The 10000-nt window shown below is 45.4% G+C and overlaps 21 non-coding genes and 5 pseudogenes across 21 annotated transcripts; all 26 read right to left on the bottom strand.

Moving 5' to 3' along the window:
• Positions 1-498: 498 nt before the first annotated feature.
• On the bottom strand, positions 499-617 carry LOC118960648. Its single transcript, XR_005048547.1, has one exon. It is a non-coding gene; the product is annotated as a 5S ribosomal RNA (ribosomal RNA).
• A 177-nt stretch (positions 618-794) lies between these two features.
• Positions 795-905, bottom strand: LOC118960741 (annotated as a pseudogene).
• Positions 906-1165: 260 nt separating this feature from the next.
• On the bottom strand, positions 1166-1284 carry LOC118960649. The gene has a single exon (XR_005048548.1). It is a non-coding gene; the product is annotated as a 5S ribosomal RNA (ribosomal RNA).
• A 177-nt stretch (positions 1285-1461) lies between these two features.
• On the bottom strand, positions 1462-1579 carry LOC118960729 (annotated as a pseudogene).
• A 259-nt stretch (positions 1580-1838) lies between these two features.
• Positions 1839-1948, bottom strand: LOC118960742 (annotated as a pseudogene).
• A 626-nt stretch (positions 1949-2574) lies between these two features.
• LOC118960651 lies at positions 2575-2693 on the bottom strand. Its single transcript, XR_005048550.1, has one exon. It is a non-coding gene; the product is annotated as a 5S ribosomal RNA (ribosomal RNA).
• Positions 2694-2952: 259 nt separating this feature from the next.
• Positions 2953-3072, bottom strand: LOC118960719. Its single transcript, XR_005048618.1, has one exon. It is a non-coding gene; the product is annotated as a 5S ribosomal RNA (ribosomal RNA).
• A 177-nt stretch (positions 3073-3249) lies between these two features.
• LOC118960652 lies at positions 3250-3368 on the bottom strand. The gene has a single exon (XR_005048551.1). It is a non-coding gene; the product is annotated as a 5S ribosomal RNA (ribosomal RNA).
• Positions 3369-3545: 177 nt separating this feature from the next.
• LOC118960653 lies at positions 3546-3664 on the bottom strand. The gene has a single exon (XR_005048552.1). It is a non-coding gene; the product is annotated as a 5S ribosomal RNA (ribosomal RNA).
• Positions 3665-3924: 260 nt separating this feature from the next.
• LOC118960654 lies at positions 3925-4043 on the bottom strand. Its single transcript, XR_005048553.1, has one exon. It is a non-coding gene; the product is annotated as a 5S ribosomal RNA (ribosomal RNA).
• Positions 4044-4220: 177 nt separating this feature from the next.
• On the bottom strand, positions 4221-4339 carry LOC118960655. The gene has a single exon (XR_005048554.1). It is a non-coding gene; the product is annotated as a 5S ribosomal RNA (ribosomal RNA).
• A 260-nt stretch (positions 4340-4599) lies between these two features.
• LOC118960656 lies at positions 4600-4718 on the bottom strand. The gene has a single exon (XR_005048555.1). It is a non-coding gene; the product is annotated as a 5S ribosomal RNA (ribosomal RNA).
• A 177-nt stretch (positions 4719-4895) lies between these two features.
• LOC118960657 lies at positions 4896-5014 on the bottom strand. The gene has a single exon (XR_005048556.1). It is a non-coding gene; the product is annotated as a 5S ribosomal RNA (ribosomal RNA).
• Positions 5015-5441: 427 nt separating this feature from the next.
• On the bottom strand, positions 5442-5560 carry LOC118960658. Its single transcript, XR_005048557.1, has one exon. It is a non-coding gene; the product is annotated as a 5S ribosomal RNA (ribosomal RNA).
• Positions 5561-5985: 425 nt separating this feature from the next.
• LOC118960659 lies at positions 5986-6104 on the bottom strand. The gene has a single exon (XR_005048558.1). It is a non-coding gene; the product is annotated as a 5S ribosomal RNA (ribosomal RNA).
• A 177-nt stretch (positions 6105-6281) lies between these two features.
• On the bottom strand, positions 6282-6400 carry LOC118960660. The gene has a single exon (XR_005048559.1). It is a non-coding gene; the product is annotated as a 5S ribosomal RNA (ribosomal RNA).
• Positions 6401-6577: 177 nt separating this feature from the next.
• Positions 6578-6696, bottom strand: LOC118960662. The gene has a single exon (XR_005048561.1). It is a non-coding gene; the product is annotated as a 5S ribosomal RNA (ribosomal RNA).
• A 258-nt stretch (positions 6697-6954) lies between these two features.
• LOC118960663 lies at positions 6955-7073 on the bottom strand. The gene has a single exon (XR_005048562.1). It is a non-coding gene; the product is annotated as a 5S ribosomal RNA (ribosomal RNA).
• Positions 7074-7250: 177 nt separating this feature from the next.
• Positions 7251-7369, bottom strand: LOC118960664. Its single transcript, XR_005048563.1, has one exon. It is a non-coding gene; the product is annotated as a 5S ribosomal RNA (ribosomal RNA).
• A 177-nt stretch (positions 7370-7546) lies between these two features.
• LOC118960737 lies at positions 7547-7665 on the bottom strand (annotated as a pseudogene).
• Positions 7666-7814: 149 nt separating this feature from the next.
• Positions 7815-7933, bottom strand: LOC118960665. Its single transcript, XR_005048564.1, has one exon. It is a non-coding gene; the product is annotated as a 5S ribosomal RNA (ribosomal RNA).
• A 176-nt stretch (positions 7934-8109) lies between these two features.
• LOC118960666 lies at positions 8110-8228 on the bottom strand. Its single transcript, XR_005048565.1, has one exon. It is a non-coding gene; the product is annotated as a 5S ribosomal RNA (ribosomal RNA).
• Positions 8229-8404: 176 nt separating this feature from the next.
• Positions 8405-8523, bottom strand: LOC118960667. Its single transcript, XR_005048566.1, has one exon. It is a non-coding gene; the product is annotated as a 5S ribosomal RNA (ribosomal RNA).
• A 432-nt stretch (positions 8524-8955) lies between these two features.
• LOC118960668 lies at positions 8956-9074 on the bottom strand. The gene has a single exon (XR_005048567.1). It is a non-coding gene; the product is annotated as a 5S ribosomal RNA (ribosomal RNA).
• Positions 9075-9250: 176 nt separating this feature from the next.
• LOC118960743 lies at positions 9251-9373 on the bottom strand (annotated as a pseudogene).
• A 126-nt stretch (positions 9374-9499) lies between these two features.
• Positions 9500-9618, bottom strand: LOC118960669. The gene has a single exon (XR_005048568.1). It is a non-coding gene; the product is annotated as a 5S ribosomal RNA (ribosomal RNA).
• Positions 9619-10000: the final 382 nt, after the last annotated feature.

Consider the following 10000-nt stretch of genomic DNA (forward strand, 5'->3'; position numbering starts at 1 on the left):
CATAATTTGTAGCACAGATTGTTGGATGAAATACAAACTAACCTTGCTTACTTATTTCAAAGCGAGGGCACATATTTCAGCCTTGTGGGAAAAAACGGACAAAGAGTTGAAATTCCACAAGGCAGTGACAAAAAGCTTACAGCACCTGGTATTCCCAGGCGGTCTCCCATCCAAGTACTAACCAGGCCCGACCCTGCTTAGCTTCCGAGATCCGGACTCAGCCGGTGTGGCCGTAAGCGAGAAACTATCTCTTGGTGCACTATGTAAAGTCAAAGTGAGCCTGATTAACAGCTGTTGCATTTCCACCATTTAGATAAGCATCTTTGTGTCACTCAAAAAGTGGAAGAAATTGCATATACTGTAGCCATAATTTGTAGCACAGATTGTTGGATGAAATACAAACTAACCTTGCTTACTTATTTCAAAGCGAGGGCACATATTTCAGCCTTGTGGGAAAAAACGGACAAAGAGTTGAAATTCCACAAGGCAGTGACAAAAAGCTTACAGCACCTGGTATTCCCAGGCGGTCTCCCATCCAAGTACTAACCAGGCCCGACCCTGCTTAGCTTCCGAGATCGGACGAGATCAGGCGTACTCAGGCCGGTGTGGCCGTAAGCGAAAGGCAATCTCAAAAAGTGGATGAAATTGCATATACTGTAGCCATAATTTGTAGCACAGATTGTTGGATGAAATACAAACTAACCTTGCTTACTTATTTCAAAGCGAGGGCACATATTTCAGCCTTGTGGGAAAAAACGGACAAAGAGTTGAAATTCCACAAGGCAGTGACAAAAAGCTTACAGCACCTGGTATTCCCAGGCGGTCTCCCATCCAAGTACTAACCAGGCCCGACCCTGCTTAGCTTCCGAGATCGGACCCGTACTCAGGCCGGTGTGGCCGTAAGCGAGAAACTATCTCTTGGTGCACTATGTAAAGTCAAAGTGAGCCTGATTAACAGCTGTTGCATTTCCACCATTTAGATAAGCATCTTTGTGTCACTCAAAAAGTGGAAGAAATTGCATATACTGTAGCCATAATTTGTAGCACAGATTGTTGGATGAAATACAAACTAACCTTGCTTACTTATTTCAAAGCGAGGGCACATATTTCAGCCTTGTGGGAAAAAACGGACAAAGAGTTGAAATTCCACAAGGCAGTGACAAAAAGCTTACAGCACCTGGTATTCCCAGGCGGTCTCCCATCCAAGTACTAACCAGGCCCGACCCTGCTTAGCTTCCGAGATCGGACGAGATCAGGCGTACTCAGGCCGGTGTGGCCGTAAGCGAAAGGCAATCTCAAAAAGTGGATGAAATTGCATATACTGTAGCCATAATTTGTAGCACAGATTGTTGGATGAAATACAAACTAACCTTGCTTACTTATTTCAAAGCGAGGGCACATATTTCAGCCTTGTGGGAAAAAACGGACAAAGAGTTGAAATTCCACAAGGCAGTGACAAAAAGCTTACAGCACCTGGTATTCCCAGGCGGTCTCCCATCCAAGTACTAACCAGGCCCGACCCTGCTTAGCTTCCGAGATCGGACGAGATCAGGCGTACTCAGGCCGTGTGGCCGTAAGCGAGAAACTATCTCTTGGTGCACATGTAAAGTCAAAGTGAGCCTGATTAACAGCTGTTGCATTTCCACCATTTAGATAAGCATCTTTGTGTCACTCAAAAAGTGGAAGAAATTGCATATACTGTAGCCATAATTTGTAGCACAGATTGTTGGATGAAATACAAACTAACCTTGCTTACTTATTTCAAAGCGAGGGCACATATTTCAGCCTTGTGGGAAAAAACGGACAAAGAGTTGAAATTCCACAAGGCAGTGACAAAAAGCTTACAGCACCTGGTATTCCCAGGCGGTCTCCCATCCAAGTACTAACCAGGCCCGACCCTGCTTAGCTTCCGAGATCGGACGAGTACTCAGGCCGTGTGGCCGTAAGCGAGAAACTATCTCTTGGTGCACTATGTAAAGTCAAAGTGAGCCTGATTACAGCTGTTGCATTTCACCATTTAGATAAGCATCTTTGTGTCATCAAAAAGTGGATGAAATTGCATATACTGTAGCCATAATTTGTAGCACAGATTGTTGGATGAAATACAAACTAACCTTGCTTACTTATTTCAAAGCGAGGGCACATATTTCAGCCTTGTGGGAAAAAACGGACAAAGAGTTGAAATTCCACAAGGCAGTGACAAAAAGCTTACAGCACCTGGTATTCCCAGGCGGTCTCCCATCCAAGTACTAACCAGGCCCGACCCTGCTTAGCTTCCTCCGAGATCAGGCGTACTCGGCCGGTGTGGCCGTAAGCGAGAACTATCTCTTGGTGCACTATGTAAAGTCAAAGTGAGCCTGATTAACAGCGTTGCATTTCCACCATTTAGATAAGCATCTTTGTGTCACTCAAAAAGTGGATGAAATTGCATATACTGTAGCCATAATTTGTAGCACAGATTGTTGGATGAAATACAAACTAACCTTGCTTACTTATTTCAAAGCGAGGGCACATATTTCAGCCTTGTGGGAAAAAACGGACAAAGAGTTGAAATTCCACAAGGCAGTGACAAAAAGCTTACAGCACCTGGTATTCCCAGGCGGTCTCCCATCCAAGTACTAACCAGGCCCGACCCTGCTTAGCTTCCGAGATCGGACGAGATCAGGCGTACTCAGGCCGGTGTGGCCGTAAGCGAGAAACTATCTCTTGGTGCACTATGTAAAGTCAAAGTGAGCCTGATTAACAGCTGTTGCATTTCCACCATTTAGATAAGCATCTTTGGTCACTCAAAAAGTGGAAGAAATTGCATATACTGTAGCCATAATTTGTAGCACAGATTGTTGGATGAAATACAAACTAACCTTGCTTACTTATTTCAAAGCGAGGGCACATATTTCAGCCTTGTGGGAAAAAACGGACAAAGAGTTGAAATTCCACAAGGCAGTGACAAAAAGCTTACAGCACCTGGTATTCCCAGGCGGTCTCCCATCCAAGTACTAACCAGGGCCCGACCCTGCTTAGCTTCCGAGATCGGACGAGATCAGGCGTACTCAGGCCGGTGTGGCCGTAAGCGAAAGGCAATCTCAAAAAGTGGATGAAATTGCATATACTGTAGCCATAATTTGTAGCACAGATTGTTGGATGAAATACAAACTAACCTTGCTTACTTATTTCAAAGCGAGGGCACATATTTCAGCCTTGTGGGAAAAAACGGACAAAGAGTTGAAATTCCACAAGGCAGTGACAAAAAGCTTACAGCACCTGGTATTCCCAGGCGGTCTCCCATCCAAGTACTAACCAGGCCCGACCCTGCTTAGCTTCCGAGATCGGACGAGATCAGGCGTACTCAGGCCGGTGTGGCCGTAAGCGAAAGGCAATCTCAAAAAGTGGATGAAATTGCATATACTGTAGCCATAATTTGTAGCACAGATTGTTGGATGAAATACAAACTAACCTTGCTTACTTATTTCAAAGCGAGGGCACATATTTCAGCCTTGTGGGAAAAAACGGACAAAGAGTTGAAATTCCACAAGGCAGTGACAAAAAGCTTACAGCACCTGGTATTCCCAGGCGGTCTCCCATCCAAGTACTAACCAGGCCCGACCCTGCTTAGCTTCCGAGATCGGACGAGATCAGGCGTACTCAGGCCGGTGTGGCCGTAAGCGAGAAACTATCTCTTGGTGCACTATGTAAAGTCAAAGTGAGCCTGATTAACAGCTGTTGCATTTCCACCATTTAGATAAGCATCTTTGTGTCACTCAAAAAGTGGAAGAAATTGCATATACTGTAGCCATAATTTGTAGCACAGATTGTTGGATGAAATACAAACTAACCTTGCTTACTTATTTCAAAGCGAGGGCACATATTTCAGCCTTGTGGGAAAAAACGGACAAAGAGTTGAAATTCCACAAGGCAGTGACAAAAAGCTTACAGCACCTGGTATTCCCAGGCGGTCTCCCATCCAAGTACTAACCAGGCCCGACCCTGCTTAGCTTCCGAGATCGGACGAGATCAGGCGTACTCAGGCCGGTGTGGCCGTAAGCGAAAGGCAATCTCAAAAAGTGGATGAAATTGCATATACTGTAGCCATAATTTGTAGCACAGATTGTTGGATGAAATACAAACTAACCTTGCTTACTTATTTCAAAGCGAGGGCACATATTTCAGCCTTGTGGGAAAAAACGGACAAAGAGTTGAAATTCCACAAGGCAGTGACAAAAAGCTTACAGCACCTGGTATTCCCAGGCGGTCTCCCATCCAAGTACTAACCAGGCCCGACCCTGCTTAGCTTCCGAGATCGGACGAGATCAGGCGTACTCAGGCCGGTGTGGCCGTAAGCGAGAAACTATCTCTTGGTGCACTATGTAAAGTCAAAGTGAGCCTGATTAACAGCTGTTGCATTTCCACCATTTAGATAAGCATCTTTGTGTCACTCAAAAAGTGGAAGAAATTGCATATACTGTAGCCATAATTTGTAGCACAGATTGTTGGATGAAATACAAACTAACCTTGCTTACTTATTTCAAAGCGAGGGCACATATTTCAGCCTTGTGGGAAAAAACGGACAAAGAGTTGAAATTCCACAAGGCAGTGACAAAAAGCTTACAGCACCTGGTATTCCCAGGCGGTCTCCCATCCAAGTACTAACCAGGCCCGACCCTGCTTAGCTTCCGAGATCGGACGAGATCAGGCGTACTCAGGCCGGTGTGGCCGTAAGCGAAAGGCAATCTCAAAAAGTGGATGAAATTGCATATACTGTAGCCATAATTTGTAGCACAGATTGTTGGATGAAATACAAACTAACCTTGCTTACTTATTTCAAAGCGAGGGCACATATTTCAGCCTTGTGGGAAAAAACGGACAAAGAGTTGAAATTCCACAAGGCAGTGACAAAAAGCTTACAGCACCTGGTATTCCCAGGCGGTCTCCCATCCAAGTACTAACCAGGCCCGACCCTGCTTAGCTTCCGAGATCGGACGAGATCAGGCGTACTCAGGCCGGTGTGGCCGTAAGCGAAAGGCAATCTCAAAAAGTGGATGAAATTGCATATACTGTAGCCATAATTTGTAGCACAGATTGTTGGATGAAATACAAACTAACCTTGCTTACTTATTTCAAAGCGAGGGCACATATTTCAGCCTTGTGGGAAAAAACGGACAAAGAGTTGAAATTCCACAAGGCAGTGACAAAAAGCTTACAGCACCTGGTATTCCCAGGCGGTCTCCCATCCAAGTACTAACCAGGCCCGACCCTGCTTAGCTTCCGAGATCGGACGAGATCAGCGAGAAATCTCTGCATATACTGTAGCCATAATTTGTAGCACAGATTGTTGGATGAAATACAAACTAACCTTGCTTACTTATTTCAAAGCGAGGGCACATATTTCAGCCTTGTGGGAAAAAACGGACAAAGAGTTGAAATTCCACAAGGCAGTGACAAAAAGCTTACAGCACCTGGTATTCCCAGGCGGTCTCCCATCCAAGTACTAACCAGGCCCGACCCTGCTTAGCTTCCGAGATCGGACGAGATCAGGCGTACTCAGGCCGGTGTGGCCGTAAGCGAAAGGCAATCTCAAAAAGTGGATGAAATTGCATATACTGTAGCCATAATTTGTAGCACAGATTGTTGGATGAAATACAAACTAACCTTGCTTACTTATTTCAAAGCGAGGGCACATATTTCAGCCTTGTGGGAAAAAACGGACAAAGAGTTGAAATTCCACAAGGCAGTGACAAAAAGCTTACAGCACCTGGTATTCCCAGGCGGTCTCCCATCCAAGTACTAACCAGGCCCGACCCTGCTTAGCTTCCGAGATCGGACGAAGATCAGCCGGAAATTGCATATACTGTAGCCATAATTTGTAGCACAGATTGTTGGATGAAATACAAACTAACCTTGCTTACTTATTTCAAAGCGAGGGCACATATTTCAGCCTTGTGGGAAAAAACGGACAAAGAGTTGAAATTCCACAAGGCAGTGACAAAAAGCTTACAGCACCTGGTATTCCCAGGCGGTCTCCCATCCAAGTACTAACCAGGCCCGACCCTGCTTAGCTTCCGAGATCGGACGAGATCAGGCGTACTCAGGCCGGTGTGGCCGTAAGCGAAAGGCAATCTCAAAAAGTGGATGAAATTGCATATACTGTAGCCATAATTTGTAGCACAGATTGTTGGATGAAATACAAACTAACCTTGCTTACTTATTTCAAAGCGAGGGCACATATTTCAGCCTTGTGGGAAAAAACGGACAAAGAGTTGAAATTCCACAAGGCAGTGACAAAAAGCTTACAGCACCTGGTATTCCCAGGCGGTCTCCCATCCAAGTACTAACCAGGCCCGACCCTGCTTAGCTTCCGAGATCGGACGAGATCAGGCGTACTCAGGCCGGTGTGGCCGTAAGCGAAAGGCAATCTCAAAAAGTGGATGAAATTGCATATACTGTAGCCATAATTTGTAGCACAGATTGTTGGATGAAATACAAACTAACCTTGCTTACTTATTTCAAAGCGAGGGCACATATTTCAGCCTTGTGGGAAAAAACGGACAAAGAGTTGAAATTCCACAAGGCAGTGACAAAAAGCTTACAGCACCTGGTATTCCCAGGCGGTCTCCCATCCAAGTACTAACCAGGCCCGACCCTGCTTAGCTTCCGAGATCGGACGAGATCAGGCGTACTCAGGCCGGTGTGGCCGTAAGCGAGAAACTATCTCTTGGTGCACTATGTAAAGTCAAAGTGAGCCTGATTAACAGCTGTTGCATTTCCACCATTTAGATAAGCATCTTTGTGTCACTCAAAAGTGGAAGAAATTGCATATACTGTAGCCATAATTTGTAGCACAGATTGTTGGATGAAATACAAACTAACCTTGCTTACTTATTTCAAAGCGAGGGCACATATTTCAGCCTTGTGGAAAAAACGGACAAAGAGTTGAAATTCCACAAGGCAGTGACAAAAAGCTTACAGCACCTGGTATTCCCAGGCGGTCTCCCATCCAAGTACTAACCAGGCCCGACCCTGCTTAGCTTCCGAGATCGGACGAGATCAGGCGTACTCAGGCCGGTGTGGCCGTAAGCGAAAGGCAATCTCAAAAAGTGGATGAAATTGCATATACTGTAGCCATAATTTGTAGCACAGATTGTTGGATGAAATACAAACTAACCTTGCTTACTTATTTCAAAGCGAGGGCACATATTTCAGCCTTGTGGGAAAAAACGGACAAAGAGTTGAAATTCCACAAGGCAGTGACAAAAAGCTTACAGCACCTGGTATTCCCAGGCGGTCTCCCATCCAAGTACTAACCAGGCCCGACCCTGCTTAGCTTCCGAGATCGGACGAGATCAGGCGTACTCAGGCCGGTGTGGCCGTAAGCGAAAGGCAATCTCAAAAAGTGGATGAAATTGCATATACTGTAGCCATAATTTGTAGCACAGATTGTTGGATGAAATACAAACTAACCTTGCTTACTTATTTCAAAGCGAGGGCACATATTTCAGCCTTGTGGAAAAAAACGGACAAAGAGTTGAAATTCCACAAGGCAGTGACAAAAAGCTTACAGCACCTGGTATTCCCAGGCGGTCTCCCATCCAAGTACTAACCAGGCCCGACCCTGCTTAGCTTCCGAGATCGGACGAGATCAGGCGTACTCATATGGCTGTAGCCGTAATTTGCAGCACAAAAAGTGGTGAAATTGCAATACTGTAGCCATTTTTGTAGCCTAATTTAACACACTTACTTATTTCAAAGCGAGGGCACATATTTCAGCCTTGTGGGAAAAAACGGACAAAGAGTTGAAATTCCACAAGGCAGTGACAAAAAGCTTACAGCACCTGGTATTCCCAGGCGGTCTCCCATCCAAGTACTAACCAGGCCCGACCCTGCTTAGCTTCCGAGATCGGACGAGATCAGGCGTACTCAGGCCGGTGTGGCCGTAAGCGAAAGGCAATCTCAAAAAGTGGATGAAATTGCATATACTGTAGCCATAATTTGTAGCACAGATTGTTGGATGAAATACAAACTAACCTTGCTTACTTATTTCAAAGCGAGGGCACATATTTCAGCCTTGTGGGAAAAACGGACAAAGAGTTGAAATTCCACAAGGCAGTGACAAAAAGCTTACAGCACCTGGTATTCCCAGGCGGTCTCCCATCCAAGTACTAACCAGGCCCGACCCTGCTTAGCTTCCGAGATCGGACGAGATCAGGCGTACTCAGGCCGGTGTGGCCGTAAGCGAAAGGCAATCTCAAAAAGTGATGAAATTGCATATACTGTAGCCATAATTTGTAGCACAGATTGTTGGATGAAATACAAACTAACCTTGCTTACTTATTTCAAAGCGAGGGCACATATTTCAGCCTTGTGGGAAAAAACGGACAAAGAGTTGAAATTCCACAAGGCAGTGACAAAAAGCTTACAGCACCTGGTATTCCCAGGCGGTCTCCCATCCAAGTACTAACCAGGCCCGACCCTGCTTAGCTTCCGAGATCGGACGAGATCAGGCGTACTCAGGCCGGTGTGGCCGTAAGCGAAAGGCAATCTCAAAAAGTGGATGAAATTGCATATACTGTAGCCATAATTTGTAGCACAGATTGTTGGATGAAATACAAACTAACCTTGCTTACTTATTTCAAAGCGAGGGCACATATTTCAGCCTTGTGGGAAAAAACGGACAAAGAGTTGAAATTCCACAAGGCAGTGACAAAAAGCTTACAGCACCTGGTATTCCCAGGCGGTCTCCCATCCAAGTACTAACCAGAGCAACCAGGCCCGCCCTGCTTCAGGCTTCGAGTCGGACGAGATAGTGATGAAATTGCATATACTGTAGCCATAATTTGTAGCACAGATTGTTGGATGAAATACAAACTAACCTTGCTTACTTATTTCAAAGCGAGGGCACATATTTCAGCCTTGTGGGAAAAAACGGACAAAGAGTTGAAATTCCACAAGGCAGTGACAAAAAGCTTACAGCACCTGGTATTCCCAGGCGGTCTCCCATCCAAGTACTAACCAGGCCCGACCCTGCTTAGCTTCCGAGATCGGACGAGATCAGGCGTACTCAGGCCGGTGTGGCCGTAAGCGAAAGGCAATCTCAAAAAGTGGATGAAATTGCATATACTGTAGCCATAATTTGTAGCACAGATTGTTGGATGAAATACAAACTAACCTTGCTTACTTATTTCAAAGCGAGGGCACATATTTCAGCCTTGTGGGAAAAACGGACAAAGAGTTGAAATTCCACAAGGCAGTGACAAAAAGCTTACAGCACCTGGTATTCCCAGGCGGTCTCCCATCCAAGTACTAACCAGGCCCGACCCTGCTTAGCTTCCGAGATCGGACGAGATCAGGCGTAGAAATTGCATATACTGTAGCCATAATTTGTAGCACAGATTGTTGGATGAAATACAAACTAACCTTGCTTACTTATTTCAAAGCGAGGGCACATATTTCAGCCTTGTGGGAAAAAACGGACAAAGAGTTGAAATTCCACAAGGCAGTGACAAAAAGCTTACAGCACCTGGTATTCCCAGGCGGTCTCCCATCCAAGTACTAACCAGGCCCGACCCTGCTTAGCTTCCGAGATCGGACGAGATCAGGCGTACTCAGGCCGGTGTGGCCGTAAGCGAAAGGCAATCTCAAAAAGTGGATGAAATTGCATATACTGTAGCCATAATTTGTAGCACAGATTGTTGGATGAAATACAAACTAACCTTGCTTACTTATTTCAAAGCGAGGGCACATATTTCAGCCTTGTGGGAAAAAACGGACAAAGAGTTGAAATTCCACAAGGCAGTGACAAAAAGCTTACAGCACCTGGTATTCCCAGGCGGTCTCCCATCCAAGTACTAACCAGGCCCGACCCTGCTTAGCTTCCGAGATCGGACGAGATCAGCGTACTAAATTGCATATACTGTAGCCATAATTTGTAGCACAGATTGTTGGATGAAATACAAACTAACCTTGCTTACTTATTTCAAAGCGAGGGCACATATTTCAGCCTTGTGGG

The sequence above is a fragment of the Oncorhynchus mykiss genome, unplaced genomic scaffold, assembly GCF_013265735.2.
Source record: "Oncorhynchus mykiss isolate Arlee unplaced genomic scaffold, USDA_OmykA_1.1 un_scaffold_636, whole genome shotgun sequence".
Taxonomy (NCBI): domain Eukaryota; kingdom Metazoa; phylum Chordata; class Actinopteri; order Salmoniformes; family Salmonidae; genus Oncorhynchus; species Oncorhynchus mykiss.